Source organism: Anabrus simplex, chromosome 2 (assembly GCF_040414725.1).
Source record: "Anabrus simplex isolate iqAnaSimp1 chromosome 2, ASM4041472v1, whole genome shotgun sequence".
In the NCBI taxonomy this organism is placed as follows: Eukaryota; Metazoa; Arthropoda; class Insecta; order Orthoptera; family Tettigoniidae; genus Anabrus; species Anabrus simplex.
The window spans coordinates 10,726,490-10,747,200 of record NC_090266.1 but is presented as its reverse complement, the minus strand read 5'-3'; the positions used below and the strand labels follow the sequence as shown (position 1 = coordinate 10,747,200).

Genomic DNA, 20,711 nt, shown 5'->3' with positions numbered 1-20,711 from the left:
ATGCTACCTGCCGAACACGCTTCCCCTGCGGACATGTCAGCTGTGAGCAGCGGGGAAGTGAGACGTCACAACTGGGTAACTTGGCCAAGATTGTATTACGTCAGACGGAATGTTCCATTCTTTTCCATCGTTAATTTCTTCCAGATGGATTAATGATATGAAGAAATGAACCACATCACTGTGTAGCCTAATTTTTTGTCATAATTCCCAAGTTTCATGGAGATCCGTTCAAATGTACGAAAGATATTAGCAATTATAATTCCCATGGGATACTGAATAAATAGGCAGGCATTTCGCTTGTCAAGCCAGTCTACCTTCTGCCACAGTCGAGGCCGGTCGGTCGGCTGTTGGTCATTCTGCTGCCGTGATGTTGATCGCCAGTTCGACTCTCCGATGGAAGTTTAAGTTCGCGTACTATTGAACTCTGATTCTACAACGCATCTACAAGACTTAGAAGTATTACAGCATCGTCTGCGTGTGGTAATAGAAGTTGTGTATGAGTTGAGACGTGAACAGTTAAGGTGTTTAAATATTTACAGGAACAGTGATTCAAACTAGTACGATACTACGCTACCAAGTACTTAAATGAAATTCGATGTTTAAATTACAAGAGATGATAGGATTTGAATGACAGTGTTTAAACTTCACAAAGTGATTTAACAGTAATAAAACCTTGTCGTTAGTGGAACTTCAAAACTGTACATAATTTTGTATTGTCCCCGACGTAGTCAGTCAGCGAACACGAGAAACCCCAGGGGTGCTCAGTTCGATGGCTGTAGGCTTATAAAAATAAATGAATGTGGCAGGATTAACATAGGGTTCATCGAATAAGCATGTTCAAGGTATAGAACAGATGTGACACTTTTATTTAATTAAATGAAATTTTTGCCATCCTGAAGTCTGTGATTATGACTATGATCACTAATTTATGTACTTTAATATGGTTCTTGATGTAACAACCTAAATGCCAACAAATGGGATGGTACACGGCAGTTGTTTTCCCTAATATTCTAACAGAGTATTTTACATCGTTAATTTTCTTTATCGTCTTTAAAGTCATTAAATTATTTATTTAAAGTTGAATCATAAATTGTTATTCAGAAAAATGAGGTCTGGGCCAAGCCTTCATCGACAATCTGGAAAAAATGCAGTAATTGTAAGAACGAGTATAATAAAGAAATATACAAGATTCAATAAGTAAAGAGTTATAGCAAAAATAAAATTTACATTCGTTATATTAACAATTGTGTAGTTATAAAATGAAAAATTGAATTTGCCTTGGATTTCTCTAAGTTAATCCGAGACGTCGGATATACCTGTTCACGTCGTCTCACATCTCTTTTCGTGAGAATTAATACTGAACTTTAAGCATCTGCTCAATAATTGAACAAAATAAAACGCCTTCTGAGCTTACGAGCATACATAAATGGAGAGAATATCATCCATGTGGAAATCCCATCCACTATCCATCGATAATATCAATGTGTCACACATTATCAGAACAAAACACATAGAAAATAATTCTCTAACTACTAGCAAATTACTACCTCTACAGCTAACTACGGAAATTATCAAGAAGACTGTGATTACCAAGAAGAAAATATCTACACTATTTACATGTCGACGAGTGTCGATCAACTACATCACTCTCCTGTTAACAGATTTATTACGTCCCAACAAGATCGAGTTACCTCATGAGAGCGAAAAATTGCATTAACGAATGAACTTGCACAGTCACGAATCAAATATTAATGAGATATTTCATCGAAGATCTGTTCTTCAGACCTAAGGCCTTCGCGAACATTTACCTGTACCTTCAACTTGAAATCATTGAATTACTTGAGAAAAATTGGGATATTCCCACGAATTAAGAAGTACATCGATTAACATGGACTTTCATTTTCTTCATCTGAAGACACTAACATTAGACTACACTGCATTCATCTCGAATAATCCATATTCACATTACAACCTAATCAACATCAGGCTTAATAATATTACGACATTAACATGTGAAAAACTCAGTTTCATGAAGATTCGTATCATGCGCAATTATTCCAAATACTTTACACGTACAGTATACCACAATGACGACTCTAATTTGTCGCATCCTAATCTCAAATATGTGTAGCCACGAAATATCAGGACCTATCATCGTCATACAAATACACAATATCATTTAAAGGTGTCTCGATGATTAATTAATCCAATTATCACATGCCCCAATGCACATATTCTCGTTAAATTCATACATAGAATTCAGACTTAATATCCCGATGACACGTTATCTCAAACACGAGGTACAAGTAGAAGTTCCATTACAAGGAAAATATTGAAAATATTGACAAAATATCCTATCATTAAATCCATCGGACATAAATTAACTCATATTCGTGACGAAATTCACTCAATAAGCAGAGATGGTGTCGATAACACATGGATAACTCTATGAAAACCCTCGCTGTCAAATTTATGGCCACATGGTCATTAAGCAATCGCATGAGCTAATTTTACGACATATCCGAGCAAAATATACAACCATAAAATGTGTCACAATAAATTACTAAGAAGAAAGAAAGAATAGAACAAAACTACATAGAACAGATATAAATGAGACGTAATCGACTTAACGTAAGGAGATATCTTCACGTCTGGAAGTCTGGATTCACAATCAGCCATGCTAGGATGAAAGAATCTGCATCCCGACGCCGCCGACGGTGGTCGATGGTTTAGAACTTCATGGTGAAGCACTGGTAATCCATAATGCGAAGTTCCGTCCTCTTCTGGAAATGATCACGTTCAGGTCTTCCACGTTCACTCGTGAGAAAGCTGAAACTTACACAAAGTGCTTTAGAATAAACTCCAAACTCACACGTAACTGTATTTTGGAAATGACACGTACTTAAGGGATTAATATCTGCACATTCGACGTCTGCTCACAACACTGTTCTATGTTGTAGACAATTATCAGAAGGGTAGAGCACAGGAGTGAGGCCACTATTCCTGACGACAGTATTCACGATGTTCTACGTTGAAAAGGACTCTGAGCGACAGAAGATGATAGTTCGAGAACACGTCAGTATGTGAGAGTGAGTACTCTTATCACATGACTTAAATATCGTGTATGGTGCTCATGCTCGGAAGTAAAGTCAATTTAGATACTAAATTCTTCTACCGTATGAATATATAATTTTATCACCATTTTAGCCAAAAGGTCGTGTATATTAGTTCAAAACTTTTAGTTTTTAATTTATATCCTCTGAATGTACTATTATTTATCCAGTTTATTTTAATTTAATCCTTGAGCATTCCGTAATTATGCATGTCACACCACCAAAGATATTATAAATATTTCATTCATATCGTTCCTCGCAATTACAAGTGACACGCGCTAGCATCTTTTTTCTCTCGCAACCTTCATTTTTTATTTTTATTTTGTTAGTCGACCGGCCGCCCTCTTCACGTAAAAAAAACTTGTTCTCGTCCTCGCCCAAGGTCGTGCACACCCCATCTCGCCGACAAGCGAACACAAGCCACACACCAACACCTCCTCACGGTCACAGTATTTAACCCTAACAAGTGATAAACCTGTGCTAATAGCGAGACGTAATTCAGTATTTCAAACTGTACAGATGATTGAATTTTGTGACAGTGTTACTCTACCAAGGTGTTAGAACATTTCGACATACTATACGTTTATGTTACAAGCTACTGGCACAAGTAGTTGAATTTAACAGTGCTATCGAACTTAAGATTTATTTTCCAAGTGACCATATTTACGATAGGATTGTGGTTAAATAAACTGGTACAGTTAACATTTCTTGTGTTGAACCCAGGACGGTTCTTGAAAGAACAGTGTTTCCTTTATTTAATCGTGAACGGGACTAAATTCATCCCAGAACAAATTTTTGATTTCATTTATTTCTAGAATTAATTCGAACTTGAAGTATGTAAAGTTTGGAAGTGGAATATTTCATTTTCTACGTCACTATTCAGCCGAAGTTCTCATATTTAACTTTGATAAAGTGACTTATTTATTTTCCGTGGCTGATACATCGCAGATTTATTTTGAGCTCAATTCAAGCCATCAGCAATAACTGTGTTCATTAGTGAAATTCCATTGTGAAGACAATTGAGTGCAGACCACTACTAACTATTATCTTATTTGTGTAGACCTGTTACTTTGGACCTATTTCATGCCCAGTGCCACGCTACAACCGTGACTACGAATGCTCCTAGAACATCCAGACCTCCGAGATATTCGAGACCTTCCATATATTCAAGATCGGCTCGGAAGATGGTGGTACCCTAAGCAGACATTGTGACCCGCAATGTATCAAGGCCAATTCCGCCCCAAGGAGAAGTACTCATTATAACTGCTGTGCTGAGGTGATGTTGAAATTTGACTTTATGTTATGAATAAACTTTTTTTAAACAATTAGTGTTCCATTATACTTATCTGACTTCCCTCTCCTCTGTAACAATTCAGATAGTGACCGGTCACCCCTCGCGCGAGTCTTGTGTTCAGCTAGCCATCAAAACAATTTTTTACGGTTACAAGCTCTTAAAAGTTTCGTCGAATATTGTTTCGAGCACGGATTGCACGTTTTGTAATCTCTTTGCTGGATGTTGTCATGACCAAGTGGAGTCTGTAACTCTGTGTTGATGCATATAACACCGTGCATAATGAACATCACTTTCTTTTTCAATAAGTAAAAAGCCGTAACGGTGTGATGACCAGCATGTAGCACACACATGTTTAAATTCACTGAATGTCATATCAGTGTTAACGTGATCATCATACACATGCCGCATGTTACGCTCATCTTGCCGAAAAAGCACAATAATATTTGCGATGTCGCGAAACAATTGGTTAGGCGATAGAGAATAGGTTTGATATAAATAGATGAAATCTACATGTTTATGTCGTCCCATACAACAGTATGCCGGAATAACGTTTTGCTGTTCTGTTGCGACTTCGTCAAAAATCATAAGAGAATTGGGAAACACATCATCCGGTGATGGTACTTCCTTATGTGAATTAAATTGAAAATATTTCAATCCATCTTTAACCAGATCGTGCATTACAATTTGTAGAATAGTATGTAGCGGTTGATAGAGTGACTTGGCAAAACGTAAATATTCTCGAAGCGTAATGAGTGTGAGTAAAAGATTTGTCTTCCCGCATCCCGATGGGCCAGACATAATACATCGAACAGTAAAAGGAAACAAGGTTCCATGTCGTCATTTCGTAGTTGTAGCAGAACGATGTGAGAGATAAGGCACTATGTCCCCATGGTAACTGAATAATAAAGTAGGCAATGGTAATATATATCGAACGAAACAACGGGTAATTGTCAGTTCATAATTCGCTCTTGACGAGTACAGTCGTGTACAGAATGGTGAAACGACGATATCCCAAAGTTATGAAGAAGAAAACTAAAACAGTTGGATGGAAAGAAGTTGTAAATGCTGCAGGAAAAGCTACATGATGGAATGCAATCCGCGTTTAGCTATTACTAACGCACTACGCACAGCAAGGGCGAGAATTTCTCCAAAGTATTGAGCAATATTTTATAAACGTGCACGAATTATTCCTGTGCCAACACGAGGAGGATTTCTTCCTGCACTGTTTGTTAGAGTAGCAGATTTAGGGCCTTTGGTGGGCTGTGCTAGTGCTATAGAAGGACCTGTTAAGGCTGTAGAAGAAGCGAAGCAACAGTTGAGAGAGAGTGAACGTCATAACAAGGCAATGGAGACAATTGCATTACGAGGCAAAGGCGTACAGATGAAGCTAGCGCCATACAAAAAAGGGCTTGGCATCTACATACTGTATCTCCAAAATGCGTCTACTGAGTGCACTGCCACATCGACCTCTAACCCACGTAGAGGTTTTTACGTTTGCTAAACAACTATGAATTCATTATTTTCGAGGTGTGTATGTGCGCGATCAACTACCAGCGCGCCCTCGTGAACGAGACTGGGTTGTAATTAACTTAGACAACCGTCGCGGACCTGGAACTCATTACGTTGCCTACGTAAAACATAAATTTAAAGTATGGTATTTCGATAGCTATGGAGACTTAAATCCTCCATTTGAGCTCATACGTTATTTCGGAAACAGTACAGACATTATTTTCAATAAAAACCGTGTGCAAAAAGTTCAATACACGCATGTGCGGGCGATTATGTCTTATGTTCTTGTATCAATCCCAGACAGTAGGCAAAGGGCAACAGTGAAAGAACGCTCGCTGTATGCGTAGAAGGACCAGAAACAACCGTCTACTTTAATCCACTGATCGAAATCGTTTATCAGCCACATAGTCTTGGACTTGTGTCGTTTGAAAGCTACAATGAAATCTTTAATGTGCGTGATGGCGTAAAAAGTTCTAATACGCTACCATCAGGCAGTTATTCAGTAGACGATATTCATGACTATATTGAAAGTAAGTTAACCCATTAAGTGGGGAGGTCTTAAACGAGGAATTCCTGCATAGTGGGGAATCATTTTCGGTAAAATTTTTCTTTAAAGTAGAAATAGTTTTTGCCAACCTACACACGCTTAAATATTATATTATGTTAAAATTAGCATAAAATTATACGTTGCGGTGTAAATTGCGTTATTATTTACAATTAAAACGATTTTTCAATTCATCCAGTGTCAGTGCAAAAATTGCAAATGTGCCATTTCATATTTACTCCGATTCGGAGTATTATTTGTGTTGCTTATATTAACTTAACGTTGAAATGCGTAACACGCAAATAAAAAAGTATCATATACTCCAAATAATACAGACACATTCACTCAAATATCACATTTTCATGAAATAAAATAGAAAAATGTACTTACCACGTAGGCCTATAACTTGCCATTGAAGAGGGCAGCGAGTAATCCATGGGTTCATTCATCACAATTTTGTCACCACATTACACAAAATTATACTACACTGTTCAACACTATTTACACTAATTATTTACACCCCGAGTATGGAACCTGAGACTCGCTGGCATATTTGCAATGCTCATACTTCAACTGTATGGTATAGCCTGAAGCAAGGAGAGGGGCACAAAGCGACATTGCAAACTACACAGCAATACTGAGTGTCTCGCCACTGGCCTTTCGCCACGCAAAAAACGCATCTCTTATTTGCGTGCAGTCTTGATTTCGAGGCTGGATTGAAATCTGGAAAATGCCTTCCCGAGAATCGAGTTGACAAGTCAACGGGTGCGGGTCTCACTGATCGAATTGGCAAGGCTGCGTTAGGGGTAGCGTTCGCATACTTCTGAAATAGTTTCTGAACAATTTGAATACGAAACTCCAGCTGAGTGAATTTACCGCCGTGTTTCTTGTATATCACAAAAGCATTGAACACTGTTATATCCAGTAGGTGTCTAAAAATCTTGTGGTAATATTTCTTCATTCTTTTTCTCGCCATACTGTATGGCACGATACATTGGTCCGATAAGTCCACCCCTCCCATTGAGTCATTGTACTCAATACATACGACCGGCTTCTCTTTGGTTTCTCCTTTCTTGTTTAGAACAGTGCGCATTTCCGCGTCATGAATACTCCTCAGCATACAGAAGTCTCTCTTGTCTTTCCATTTCAAGGCCATGAGTTCGTTTTTATTGCCAAAAGCCACTTCCCCTTTTTCAAAGTTTTCCCCATGACGTCTTTCGGAAGATTTTTTCTGTTAGATTTTACAGTGCCGACAGCGTCTGTCTGAAACTCATTAAGCTGATCGACGAGTTCCGGGCTACTGTAATAATTGTCCAGAGCTATGAGATATCCCTTATTTAGAAGAGGTTCGGCTAGAGCGTACACTACTTTCGAGGGCTTGGTATACTGAAAAATATTTACCCCACAAACCTCATTTACTAGCTCAGTTTCCTTGCCTGTGTACCACAGGATATTCCACACATAATTTAAAAGATTCCATCCCGAAACGAACTTTCTTCTTCGGAATGTACATTTTCCACCCCAAGCGACCTTTCCAAAGCAGTAAACTTTCGTCAATTGATAGACGATCATCTGGTCAATAGGAAATTTTAAATTTTGATATAAGAATGTCTTGAACTGGCTTCACTTTGTAGAGTTTTGGGGATACTTGCCGATCGTAAGCCTCATTATCTGAGAAATGTAAAAATTTCAGTAGAAGGAAAAAACGTTTCTCGGACATGGTCTCGTAAAACACGGGCGTAGCAAACAATCTATTGAGATAGCTTCGGCTTTTGAATTATACCCTGAAGAAGAAAGATCTAAAATAAAAGTTTTATTTCTTCCTTGTTAGTAGGAACCCAATCCCTCTCCCTGCTTCTCCTTTTCATCTTAGCTGTTCCTATACTAGCTTGTATTGACTGCTGAGCGTACAGATTAGTTTGCTCTGCAATAAGTTCGCACAGTTCATCGTCAATGAAATGCTCATATATTTCGTCCGGTTCTTTTTTATTTAAAAGTGCGTCCTGAATTCCACTTTGGTATGTAGGTGGAAATCGGGCTCTCCTACATCCCCTTACATCCCAGTCACTAGGCGGAGTAGGAGGCAAATCGCTCTCATTTTCTGACTCGCTACTCTCATCGGAGCTCGAACTCGACACCTGCCCACAGCATCTAGGCAACAGGCCTACTCCGACGGAAGCACTCGTGCTTGGAGCATCTAATAGCCGGATAGTTTCACCATTACTATCTAAACTAGAATCACTACAACTATCTTCCTCACTGAGCTCAAGAATATCCCGTATGTCATCACTCGGAAGATCTACAATTCTTTTGGACATGTTTACTACAAATAGGAAACGCTACATGTAGAATTAAAACAATAAATCACAAGATAAATTTATATACCAACAAAAAAACTTATGAGAGCTGAAAACATTCACACCGAGACACGAAATACTACGCTCTTCGCGGCACACTGACTGAGCTTCTCGCCAAGCGCCACATAGGTTGTTCTTGCGCTACGCAGCTATGTAGCAAATAATAAGGGGATTCCTAGACGAGAAATGCTTAGATACACGGAGGTGAAAAAATTCTGTCAGATGGCAGCACCTCTCGGAACATACGGAGAAAGTTTCAAACCTACCGCTTGTTTCGTAACGGAGATAAAAATTAAAAACTTTCCGCTCTTCACATGACGCGCGCCCACCAGCGGGCTCGCTCCGGCCGCGTCACCTGAAGCGAGCCCAACTCTACGGTTTAATTGAACAGTTTAAGGAAGAGAGTTTTAGTAATCATTGTACCGGTTGGTACACCTCGACGCTGCAAATTTGAATTTTCCCCCTTAAAGTACCTCTCTACAGGAGAAACCCTGAACTGTAACAACTGAATCAACTCTACTGTTTATCAGAAGATGTCACTGGGTGTTTTTGATTTGCTTTTGTTGATCAAGAAGTGTGGACATTCTCTAACAGATGTCTCTACTAAAGAAACTATGATAATGCACTCTGGTGCGAAGGAATGAACTTTCTTGGAGAAATTTGGTATTCATAAGTTTTGTCTTTACTAAATTTTGTTCTTTCATTTGTGGGTTGGCAATATCAAGCTTTCTTTCCGCCTGTTTTGAATTTAACCAATCCGAAATTTCTGTAATTAATTTCCCACCAATAAGGTGTCTCTTCATCGATTTGTGTGTAACTTTTGCTGTTAGCCAATAAACGTTTGTGGGCGGGTCTGAATCATTCATGAAAGGTCTCGAATTTTCCGTGATGGTATAAAAACTGCTGATTTTCTTGTCTCCGGGCCACTTCAGTAACATCTAGCTTAGCGTGTGGATATGTAGCAGGGGGCGGGAAGCGCCTCTTTCTTCGGGCACCAGATCTTCAACTAGGTAATGGCCATTTAACATCTTTTCTTACTAGCTCAGCAGTTTAACTCGCGGGGAAGGTTCGAAACCTTTAATATGTAACCCATCTCTTTAAAATGTAAATCCCTTTTCAGTCTATGTAAAAACTACAAATTTCTTCAACTGTAAATCGGGGATAGAGGGTGCTTTTCCCTCTCGAGCTCCCCTTCATTTTTGAATTTGAGGTGACTATGTTCTCGTAACCATTTTTCTCTTTCTTCTTAATGTGTTAAATTTATTTTGTATACTAGTCACTTCCATAGATTGGGATTAGCCCCTGTGTAATCGGCCTAATGCCTCTTAGGTTTTAAAATGTGGATTTAGGAGAGTTAACTCACGCCTCCATTTCTTTTGCATTTAGGGCCATTTAAAGTAACCTATTATTTTTCCATTTTAGGCCCAGTAGAGTGGGTACAAGTTACCCCTGTTTATTTATAAGTGTGCCTTGAGGGCAGTTCGTAGTAAAGTCCGTTTATGGCCTCTTAATAGGCTTGAAAGATTGAGAGCGGGTCAGCTCTTTCTGGTATTTTGAAAGGTGCCTCGGGGAGGCGTGACATTTTGATTGCTGGGAGCTAGTGCTCCATGTTATTAGGGGCGTTCTGCCCTTTGGTATTCTGTGGTTGTGAGCTGAGAGCTCAAGGATTGACGGAATTTGGGCTCGTAGCCCAGAATTTGTAAAGACCCCTTAACTTGTGCTTTCTTTTGTAAAGTTGCAATGTACCTGATTTTCTTTGTTATTTCACCTAGTGAAAATTGTTAAATGTCGTTATCTGTTGAAAATATAACCTTTATTTTAATTTTATATTCATCCTTAAGACTTGTAGTTAGACCCATTCCAGCCCGCACCTTCTTTCACCTCTGCCTTCCACGGAAAACTCCGTAACATGTGGTAGCAGAGCGTGGTTGAATGGGTCTCATTTAGCCCCTTTTGACGGCTAAACATTGCTTTGCTTTTAAACTTTAACCATTTTCTCAGTCGCTGGAATTTCTCGATTTTTCTAAATTTGTAAATTTCTGTCATCATGTTCGGCCCTCGCGATGTCCTCCATCCCGGCTATTTGCGCAAGGATGAATTTTTCTATAAACTCCCCATTACGAAGGTCGAATCTGGTGGCATGCTTGTTCAGGGGATTGTGAAACTTAAGGTTCCGCCTGGTTGTCCCTTTCAAGTGGTTTCGTTTTAGTGATGATCATTGTTTTGGTCGTGTGACATCAACCTTGTCATTCGTTTCGAGTACTTCTTAACTGCACTTTTCCTATCGGTTGCCTCTTTAAGATGTAGTTTTTGGGCGAGGTCGTTGGGTATATTCATAGGCTCAATTCTCTGCGGTAGACGTACTCTCATTGTATAGACACTATGCCTTCAGGCCAACCTCTCCTCATCTCTCCTGTTTAGCCTTGCTGGATGTCACTTCTGATGGTCGTCTGCTATGATAAAATTTGTATATTTTATTTGCACGTCTTATTTTTCTTCTTGGGTCGGTCATTTTTCTACCCAATTCTTCCCGTGTATCTAATGAGCTTTGTGCCGTTCAGGTACCGCTTACGTCCTAGTTCTCTGTAATGGAAGCCTTCTATGTTGTGTGGAATCTAAGTTCCTTGGGACCTGTAGCCTTCTATATGCAGGATCTGTATATCGTCTATTCCCTAGGCTTGATCGTAGGGTACTCTAATTTTGCGGCACGTATTGGTTGGTAACGTTGCGTGATTGCCAGTTATGCAAACGAAGTATGTGTACCTTTCGCCCAACATTCTGTTGTGTCTTCACTTTATATGTCACTCCCGTTGGTGATGGATCAGATGGGGTAAAGCTTCCAACATACTTAAAGTGGTCTCCGTCATGTTTATTGATCTTCCCTGTTTTCGTCCTCACGACATACACATTTCTCGGTCTCACTTCTCTATTTTTGACAGTGCCTACTCAGTTGAGGAATTCTGCTTTCATTTGAGATGTGTTTCTACTTTTTCGACCCACTATCCGGTCCTCCTGCTCAAGTTCACCTATGATGTATTTTGTATTTTGATGATTTGTAGGGTCATATTTTTGTGTAATAGGGGATCTTGTATGGGTGTTATAGGCTCCTTTTGGATATACATGTTCTCTTTTGTGAATTAGGGTATTTATGATGTAAGAGTGGGAGGATGTATTTGGAGTATGTTGCTCCTTTTGAGTATTGATGCATCTTCTCGTGGTATTTCTTGTCTGTATTGTGAGGTCATGGTGTTACCTCTTTTCATGTGTAATTTGTATAGGGTAATTTGTCTTTTAACATGGGTGTAACGAAGTCACCCCAGAGAGATTATCCCCGGTAGGACGTTTATATCGGTATGAGGCGTGTTTCGACCTTTGGATTTATCGATGAGTTTCTACACATTAATTACTCCTGGGAGTTGTGCTTTTTCTTTGGTGCAGGCTCTTATACGGTAGTAAACCATCTGGATCGTTAATTTGAGGTTCATCCCTGTGAAGTTCTCGATATATTTTTTATTCTACCATCTCAAGAATTCCTCCTGGGAAGTAGGTGCCATTATCTTCCGCTAAATTCTTCCGGGAGTGTATCATAACAGTCTTCCCTGATAGAATGTTTCTGAATTTCCGTGTCCCCCTATTTTTGGATTCGGTGTTTTATATCGTAAAGTGAGTTGCTCTTTCTTCCTTTTGGTACCCTGGTAAAGAACTAGATATGAGCACGGACGGAGGTCCGCCCATTTAAATGTCGGAGATTAGTTCATGTTTAAAAAGTTTGTTCCCGCGGGCAAGCTTGCCCCCAGATTTCATGGGCCGTGTGTCATTTTAGTTTTTTGGACCCTTCTTACATTCTTAGTAAGTAAACCAGCCACCGAAAGGATCTTCAGGGTTCACCTGTCGCAGGTGAAACCTGTGTAAATTACTTGCTCATTGGATCTTTAACTCCTTGTAAGAACCCCAAAGGTTATATTTTTGGGTTTTATTTTTAAGGCCTTCTGCCCTGCGTTTGTCCATCTACCTTCTACAACTATGTAAAACCTTCCCCATGGTTACTCTGCTGTCCTTGCCCAACGGCCATTATTACCAAGCTCCCGCCTCCTGCTAAACCGCACCAATGGCAAATAAAATTTCCACGCCGCTGGCCCCTCAGCTTCACCAATATGATAGTACCCTAAAGCAAATTTCCAACAAAAATTCTGTCGCCGAAATCTTACTGTTGCAGTGCCCCCTCAGCCATCAACCGCCGCGCAGCAACTTGAACGGAAACTGGGCCCCCTTCGTTCCTGTGAAGACTCTCAAAGAACGGCGAGCCGGAGTTCAGCTCCCGGCAAAGGCTGATGTGCGGCGCACCAACCGGAAGCTACTCGAGGATTGTAAACAAACTTCGCATCGGCGGCGTGCTTCACCACGACTACCCCTCTCATAGTGCGGGAGAGCGGTATCTCAGGGTACGGGAGGAGTTCGGGCGACTCGTATGAACATCGGCTGCGGCGGCAGGTCTGGCCGTCAAGCATTAGCAGCGTGTAGTGGTTTTACCTATCTCTAAATTGGAATTTAAATGAATAACCACAAAAGACTTTGAATTTTTTTTCCTTTCTCCAAGATTCGTCGGCTATTCAGAAAAAGTACTTTTTCATCTATTAATGTTCCGTCAATATTTTCTGACCCATCTAATGGAAAGGAAGCTGGAATCCAATTAATTTTTAAATTCTCAAATATGGAATATTTTTAACCTTATTAAAGAATTTCTCCTGTGTCACCCCTTGGAAGGACTTTTTGGGAGGGAGGTCTGTACCGCTTGGTACACCTCGACGCTGCAAATTTGAACTTTCCGCCTTAAAGTACCTCTCTACAGGAGAAACCCTGAACTGTAACAACTGAATCAACTCCACTGTTTATCAGAAGATGTCACTGGGTGTTTTTGATTTGCTTTTGTTGTTCAAGAAGTGTGGACATTCTCTAACAGATGTCTCTACAAAAAAGCTATGATAATGCACTCTGGCGCGAAGGAATGAACTTTCTTGGAGAAATTTGGTATTCATAAGTTCTGTCTTTACTAAATTTTGTTCTTTCATTTGTGGGTTGGCAATATCAAGCTTTCTTTCCGCCTGTTTTGAACTTAACCAATCCTAAATTTCTGTAATTAATTTCCCACCAATAAGGTGTCTCTTCATCGATTTGTGTGTAACTTTTGCTGTTAGCCAATAAACGTTTGTGGGCGGGTCTGAATCATTCATGAAAGGTCTCGAATTTTCAGCGAGGGTATAAAAACTGCTGATTTTCTTGTCTCCGGGCCACTTCAGTATCATCTAGCTTAGCGTGTGGATATGTAGCAGGGGGCGGGAAGCGCCTCTTACTTCGGGCAACAGATCTTCAACAAGGTAATGGCCATTTAACATCTTTTCTTGCTAGCTCAGCAGTTTAACTCGCGGGGAAGGTTCGAAACCTTTAATATGTAACCCATTTCTTTAAAATGTAAATCCCTTGTGGCTACTCCAACCACTACTCTTATACCTTCATATCTTCCACACAATATAAATGACATTTGTTTGAGCGCCAATTGCTTTTTTAAGAAAAACAACAAAATTCGGTAGAGCATACCTCTTATATCAATTATCTCAAGGCGTGAGGTGATAAACTCACATATCTGGCAATATACAGGGATATGGATCAGGAAAATATTAAATTACTGTTGCATTTCCACAACTGAGGATTGTACATGGAACTGGAATCACTTATTCTAATTAAAATAAAACTGAGTTTATGACTATAATTTACGTCACAATGAACAATCATTGACGTCTTTTAATTTAACAAAAGAAATATATCGTGAGATTTGCGGTACTAATAAAAGGAAAATTTAATCTAAACAAAAAAGCTATTGGCATGAACTTGAAGTGGGATGTGATACCGCCGCTGATTACATTCTTCTTCATGTTATGAATGCATAACATGTCTGATGCTTTAATTACCTGATGTCGGCATACACCGCTGTTGAACTTGAAATTCTTGGGAAAACCTCTGAGCTGAAGTCGGGAGCCGTCTGCTGTTATCTTCTTATATAACAAAGAGTTGGCCTACATACCATGTACGCGTGTAGGGAGCTCCAATGTAATTAGGTCCACTCAATATATTATAAGAAATTTGAAACATTTTGTGAAGTCATTTCTCACAAGAAGATGATGTTTCTTTATCAGCATAGTACCCGTCTCTGCGCGGATACAACCACCACTTGTAGACCTCCTCGATTATTACAAGACCTCTTGAAAACACAACTCTTAGCTCTGACCATCACACTAAGACCACTTCTTCCATTTGATACATCTGACTGTTTCATATGATCTGCACAATATGATCTGAACGATATGATCTGAATAATATGAACTGAATACCTCTCCCCACCGTTGCATCAACTTATATAACCTCGCGATGACGACTTATCTCCCTACTCACTGTTCATCCCTTCCACTTCAACATACAGTAGCTGGCGAATACTGACACTTGGTCGCAATCACGTGCCCACGCACTGATGTCATCAGGCAAGTGTTGTCTAAGCGTGCCCAAGCGGATGAGGATGACTATGCTGAATGCGTCACCGGGAAATCTACTTGCACACAACATTCCCATTTAAACATAGCCTCGATTGCAAAATACTATGCCAGCTCATCTAGCCAAAGTTACAAGCCACAGCATGACAATATGAAACCTAATTATTACAGTCTAAATGATGAGAAACAGAATATATAAAATCTAATGAATTGGGTTAATAATAATAATAATAATAATTATAATAAATACTGAATGGAATCTGTAACCTTGTTGTACGGTTACACCCTTTTCAGTCTATGTAAAAACTACAAATTTCTTCAACTGTAAATCGGGGATAGAGAGTGCATTTCCCTCTCGAGCTCCCCTTCATTTTTGAATTTGAGGTGACTATGTTCTCGTAACCATTTTTCTCTTCCTTCTTAATGTGTTAAATTTATTTTGTATACTAGTCACCTCCACAGATTGGGATTAGCCCCTGTGTAATCGGCCTAATGCCTCTTAGGTTTTAAAATGTGGATTTAGGAGAGTTAACTCACGCCTCCATTCCTTTTGCATTTAGGGCCATTTAAAGTAACCTATTATTTTTCCATTTTAGGCCCAGTAGAGTGGGTACAAGTTACCCCTGTTTATTTACAAGTGTGCCTTGAGGGCAGTTCGTAGTAAAGTCCGTTTATGGCCTCTTAATAGGCTTGAAAGATTGAGAGCGGGTGAGCTCTTTCTGGTATTTTGAAAAGTGCCCAGGGGAGGCGTGATATTTTGAGTGCTGGGAGCTAGTGCTCCATGTAATTAGGGGCGTTCTGCCCTTTGGTATTCTGTGGTTGTGAGCTGAGAGCTCAAGGGTTGACGAATTTGGGCTCGTAGCCCAAAATTTGTAAAGACCTCTTAACTTGTACTTTCTTTTGTAAAGTTGCATGTACCTGATTTTCTTTGTTATTTCACCTAGTGAAAATTGTTAAATGTTGTTATCTGTTGAAAATATAACCTTTATTTAAATTTTAAATTCTATTTTAATACTTGTAGTTAGACCCATTCCAGCCCACACCTTCTTTCATCTCTGTCTTCCACGGATAAATCCGTAACAATCATAACTACAAGTGCTCAATTACTGAGAGCAAATTCACACATAAATGTGTTATTGAGTTAACATTCAAGATTGGCTTCAAATCACAACCTGATTCGATCGGATCACTGCTTGGATTTTCCCCAAGAGAGCTCATGCCGAACGTACGTAACCAGCCAAATCAACCTATAACACACTTCGATGATCATCATGTAAACATCACTTTTAATATTATTACCGACTTGGATAGTAATCAACAACTTTTACACGTCCTGCATGACTTTATTATTACAGAGGAAAGTGGTTATACTATTCGTGAGAAACCGTCAGTAGTTCTTTACCACCCTGTGTCTGCAAAACCATTATTAATATCACTCTTAGGCTTGTGAATAAACACAATCAGCTTATTAACTTAGATCAACACACGTACGTAGCTTACAAACCTCACCTTAAACCAGAATGAAGAATCTACAAAGCACAGTGTCAATTCCGGAGACATACTACATGTTTGCGAAGACTCAACGAGTTGACAGATGACCATAAGCAGATTCTCCAAGATTTAGGTTATACGCTACTACATTAAAATGGAAGAAATGCTAGATATTATGAACACAATAGAAACTCATGAAGGTGTAGTACGAAGTGAGCTTCATTCTTATCAACCTTTTACCTTTGGACTCAATAACAATGATGAAATTCGTTTTGTCGTTAATCAGCAAGATGTATACACCCTACCACACGAAAGCTACCTCTATATTGAAGGACGCCTAGATAAGGCAGATGGAAGTGTACCAAGCACATCTCAACTAAACAACCATGGTCTAGCTTTTCTCTTTTCTGAAGTGCGTTATGAAGTAAATAATGTGTAAATAGATAGATCGAAGAATGTCGGTATTACAAGTGCAATGAAACCCTATCCTTCTTATAGTAATGAAGAAAGTAATCTTTTACTGATGGCGGATGGTATCAGAAAGTTGATAACAACTGGATGATTAATCAGGACGTTAATCTTTCTGTTATGTTAATATTAAAACATATTCTCGGCTTTGCAGATGATTTTAGGCGTATTATAATCAACGCAAAGCATGAGCTAATTCTGATCCATGATCGAAGTGATTACAATTCTCTTAGAGTAGCAGAAACACCAGTAGACTCGGAAAATTACACTTCATCGTATATTGTGGAGGATTCCACATATAACATTATCTGATGGAGAAAAACTTCGATTGGTCAAGATTGTAGATTGTTCGCTGTTCCTCGTCCAGCACACGACTGCGCCAGTCTCCTTTTATAGCCGAGACCTGATCGCGTGTAGTAGTGAGAGGACTGGCAAAGCCGCGAGCTGGGCGAGGAAACAGCGAGAAGCGAAACCACCCCAGTGCTTTATTAAATATTATGTTACAAAGATGTGCTACGAGAGCCACTTAGCAAAGAAATACAGTAAAATAGAATATACAATTATATAAATGACACAAAATATTACAATCTTGGTGGTGTAGTTGACAGCTGCTCGGGTGGTCTGTCGATATCTGGTAGTGGATCCCGTGCTGGTTCGGAAGGTGGTGGCGATGGAGGCGGAAGTATCAGGTTGGACGGGTGGTCCCTAGTAGCGGTCCTTACTCCCACCATCCGATGTTGCCGTGCTACTTTCCCGCGCCCCCTCGTGCTCCGCGGCCCTGTCCACGGGCCCGTCCGCGGATGACCGGGGTTGGACGCGGTTGTGGTTGAAAGGAGAATCCCTCCGGTGTCCATGCGAGGGTTTGGATTTTGGATTTCAAACCCATCGTAAATTCAACCACGAAAACGATAGCTCACAGTTTGATCAATGTAAATTAAGAAATATTAGACTATATCTCAAAGGAACTGCGGATCCATACGAAAACATGGACATTAATTTTGAGAAAAATAAATTTCGATTGCTCAATGACACATTTTTGTAAATTCCAATCATCGTATTATCAGAAACAATATCGTCTGCAATTTTCACTGAAGGAATTTAAAAATAAAGCACCAAATGTAGTTATAGACTGCTCTTATCATGAAGAATCTCTAAAAGAATCTCGTATCGACGTTCGTTTAGAATTAGAAACATCTGAAAATATCACAACAGCCTATTGTCTTATTGTTTTTATGAGTGAAGTCAGTTACCATCCGCTAACAAATATTGTTACAAGACTATAAATATGGATAGCCCTTTAACATGAACATTAGTGTGTGCTTTAACATCGCACAGTATGGAACAGAAAGAAGAAAAAGACTGCTGCTTTCGTAGATGCTCTTTGGTACATCCTTCCTCTCTATAGTAAGGTGTCAATCGAAGTAGCTTTACAAAGACCCTGTCGACCTCATTACAAGCATCGAGGTAAAAATGGTTCAGATGATTGGGATGGATCTAGTCCGATCTTTGTAAACAGTAGAAAGTGTATGGATGAACTCTTTCCCTTCATTACAGTCCTGATAATAATTCAGAAAGGAACAAAACACATGAATAACAACAAGGTAAGAACTGCATTAACTTCTTTGTAAAGCATAACATACATTGTATAATATATTTACTATTTTAATTTCATAAACAATAAATGTTTCGTTTAATTTGAATGTTGCAGGAGGCATTACAATTTTGGAAGCATGCTACCTCTTCGCAGGATTACAGCAAACTTGTCGACAGCATAACCAAGACTGTTGTATAACCGGTAATTTTAATTTTGTAAACATTTACACAATAAATATTTCATTAAATTCAAAATGTTCTACTTATTGCATTGCCTTTGCCTCCTTAAGCCTGTCGAAAATATTCACACTTATACCATCTGTAAAGGCTTGAGTGACCTTTATGTCAGCTCGGCACGTGCTCAGTCCCGTCGGCGAGGAGAGTCGCGTATAAGCTAAGGTCGTAGTATTACTAGAGTGTGCGCCCAAAAAGCCTTCTAATCCTCTCCGCAGTGAGACGTAAAGCCTTGAACAGACCTCTCGATGCTATTCGACAGAAGAAGGCTATGTGACATTACCGGGTTCATTTTATCTTACCTGACATTAGGAATAGCATGCGTTAATCAATCTTAACAGTTTCATCTCGTTAAAAAAACAGACATCGCAGTGAGACGAGACACACGCCATGCACCCTTAGCCATCAGTCCGCATTGTAACGTCACAGCTCTACCAGGAGAAAGTGTGCGCGTTCGGTTGTGTAAATTTTTAAATCGCCCGCACTTATTCGTCACAGCTCTGTCACAACTCGTAGGTGGGGACTAGTTCAGATGAGGAGGAGGAGGGAAGGAAATCTCACCGTAAAACTGGGCCCAAGATGACGACTGTGTAGTTACTTCCCTCCAAAATGGCGACTATAAGGAGGGAAGGAGACCTGTCCGTAAAACTGGGCCAAAGATAGCGTCGGTGTAGTTAGGCCCCTCCAAAAATGGCGTCTCTGAGGAGGGAATGGGCATCTATCCGTAAAACTGGGCCCAAGATGGCGACTGTGTAATCAGGCCCTCCAATATATCGTCTGTGAGGAGAGAAGGGCATCTGACTGTAAAACTGAGCCCAAGATGGTGGCAGTGTAGTTAGGACCCTCCAATATGGCGATGGGAAGAGCATCTGACAGTGAAAATTGACCCTGTCTAGTTAGGCTCCTCCAATATGGCGTCGGGAAGGGCATCTGGCTATAAAAGTAGGTTAAGCCATATGTGCCCCCTCTGGTGAGAGGACCAAAATGGCGACGGGAATGGCACCCGACCGTACAATTTAGACCCAAGATAGCGACAGGGTAGTTTGGCTCCACCAAAATGGCGCCAGTAAGGGCATCTGACCGTAAAATTAGGCTCTGTGTAATTAGGCCCATCCATGACGTTATGCATGCTCTCTTATGAAAATCCCCATTGCCCTACTACTCAAGATGGCGTCGGCAAAATCCGCGAAATCCTAATGTCCTACTAGTCAAGATGGCGTCGGGAAGGGAAGCTGGCCGTAAAAGTGAGGTTAAGCCCCTCCGTGTGGTAAGAATTGCTCTCTTATGCGAATCCCCATTGCCCTACTACTCGAGATAGCTTCGGCAAGGGCATCTGGCCGTAAAAGCGAGTTTAGGTCCATCCAAGATGGCGACTGTTTACATCGGGAATGGCATCTAATCATAAAAGTGAGGTTAGGCCACCTAGATGGAGACTGTGAGGTTAGGCTTGCTCTGTTATGCAAAATCCGGGTCAGAAAGGGCATCTGGCCGTAAAAGTGAGGTTAGGCCCCTACAAGATAGCGTATGTGAGGTTAGGCTTCCTCTCTTATGCAAAATACGCGTATC

The 20,711-nt window shown here is 40.1% G+C and overlaps 1 protein-coding gene across 1 annotated transcript in view; it reads right to left on the bottom strand.

Annotated features, from left to right (window-relative positions):
- Positions 1-931: 931 nt before the first annotated feature.
- Positions 932-20,711, bottom strand: part of LOC136863898 (WD repeat-containing protein 89) — a 429,002-nt gene continuing 409,222 nt past the window's right edge. The window contains exon 12 of the mRNA XM_067140306.2: positions 932-1,136. The gene's annotated coding sequence lies outside the window, so the exon portion shown is untranslated. The remainder of the gene's footprint in view (positions 1,137-20,711) is intronic.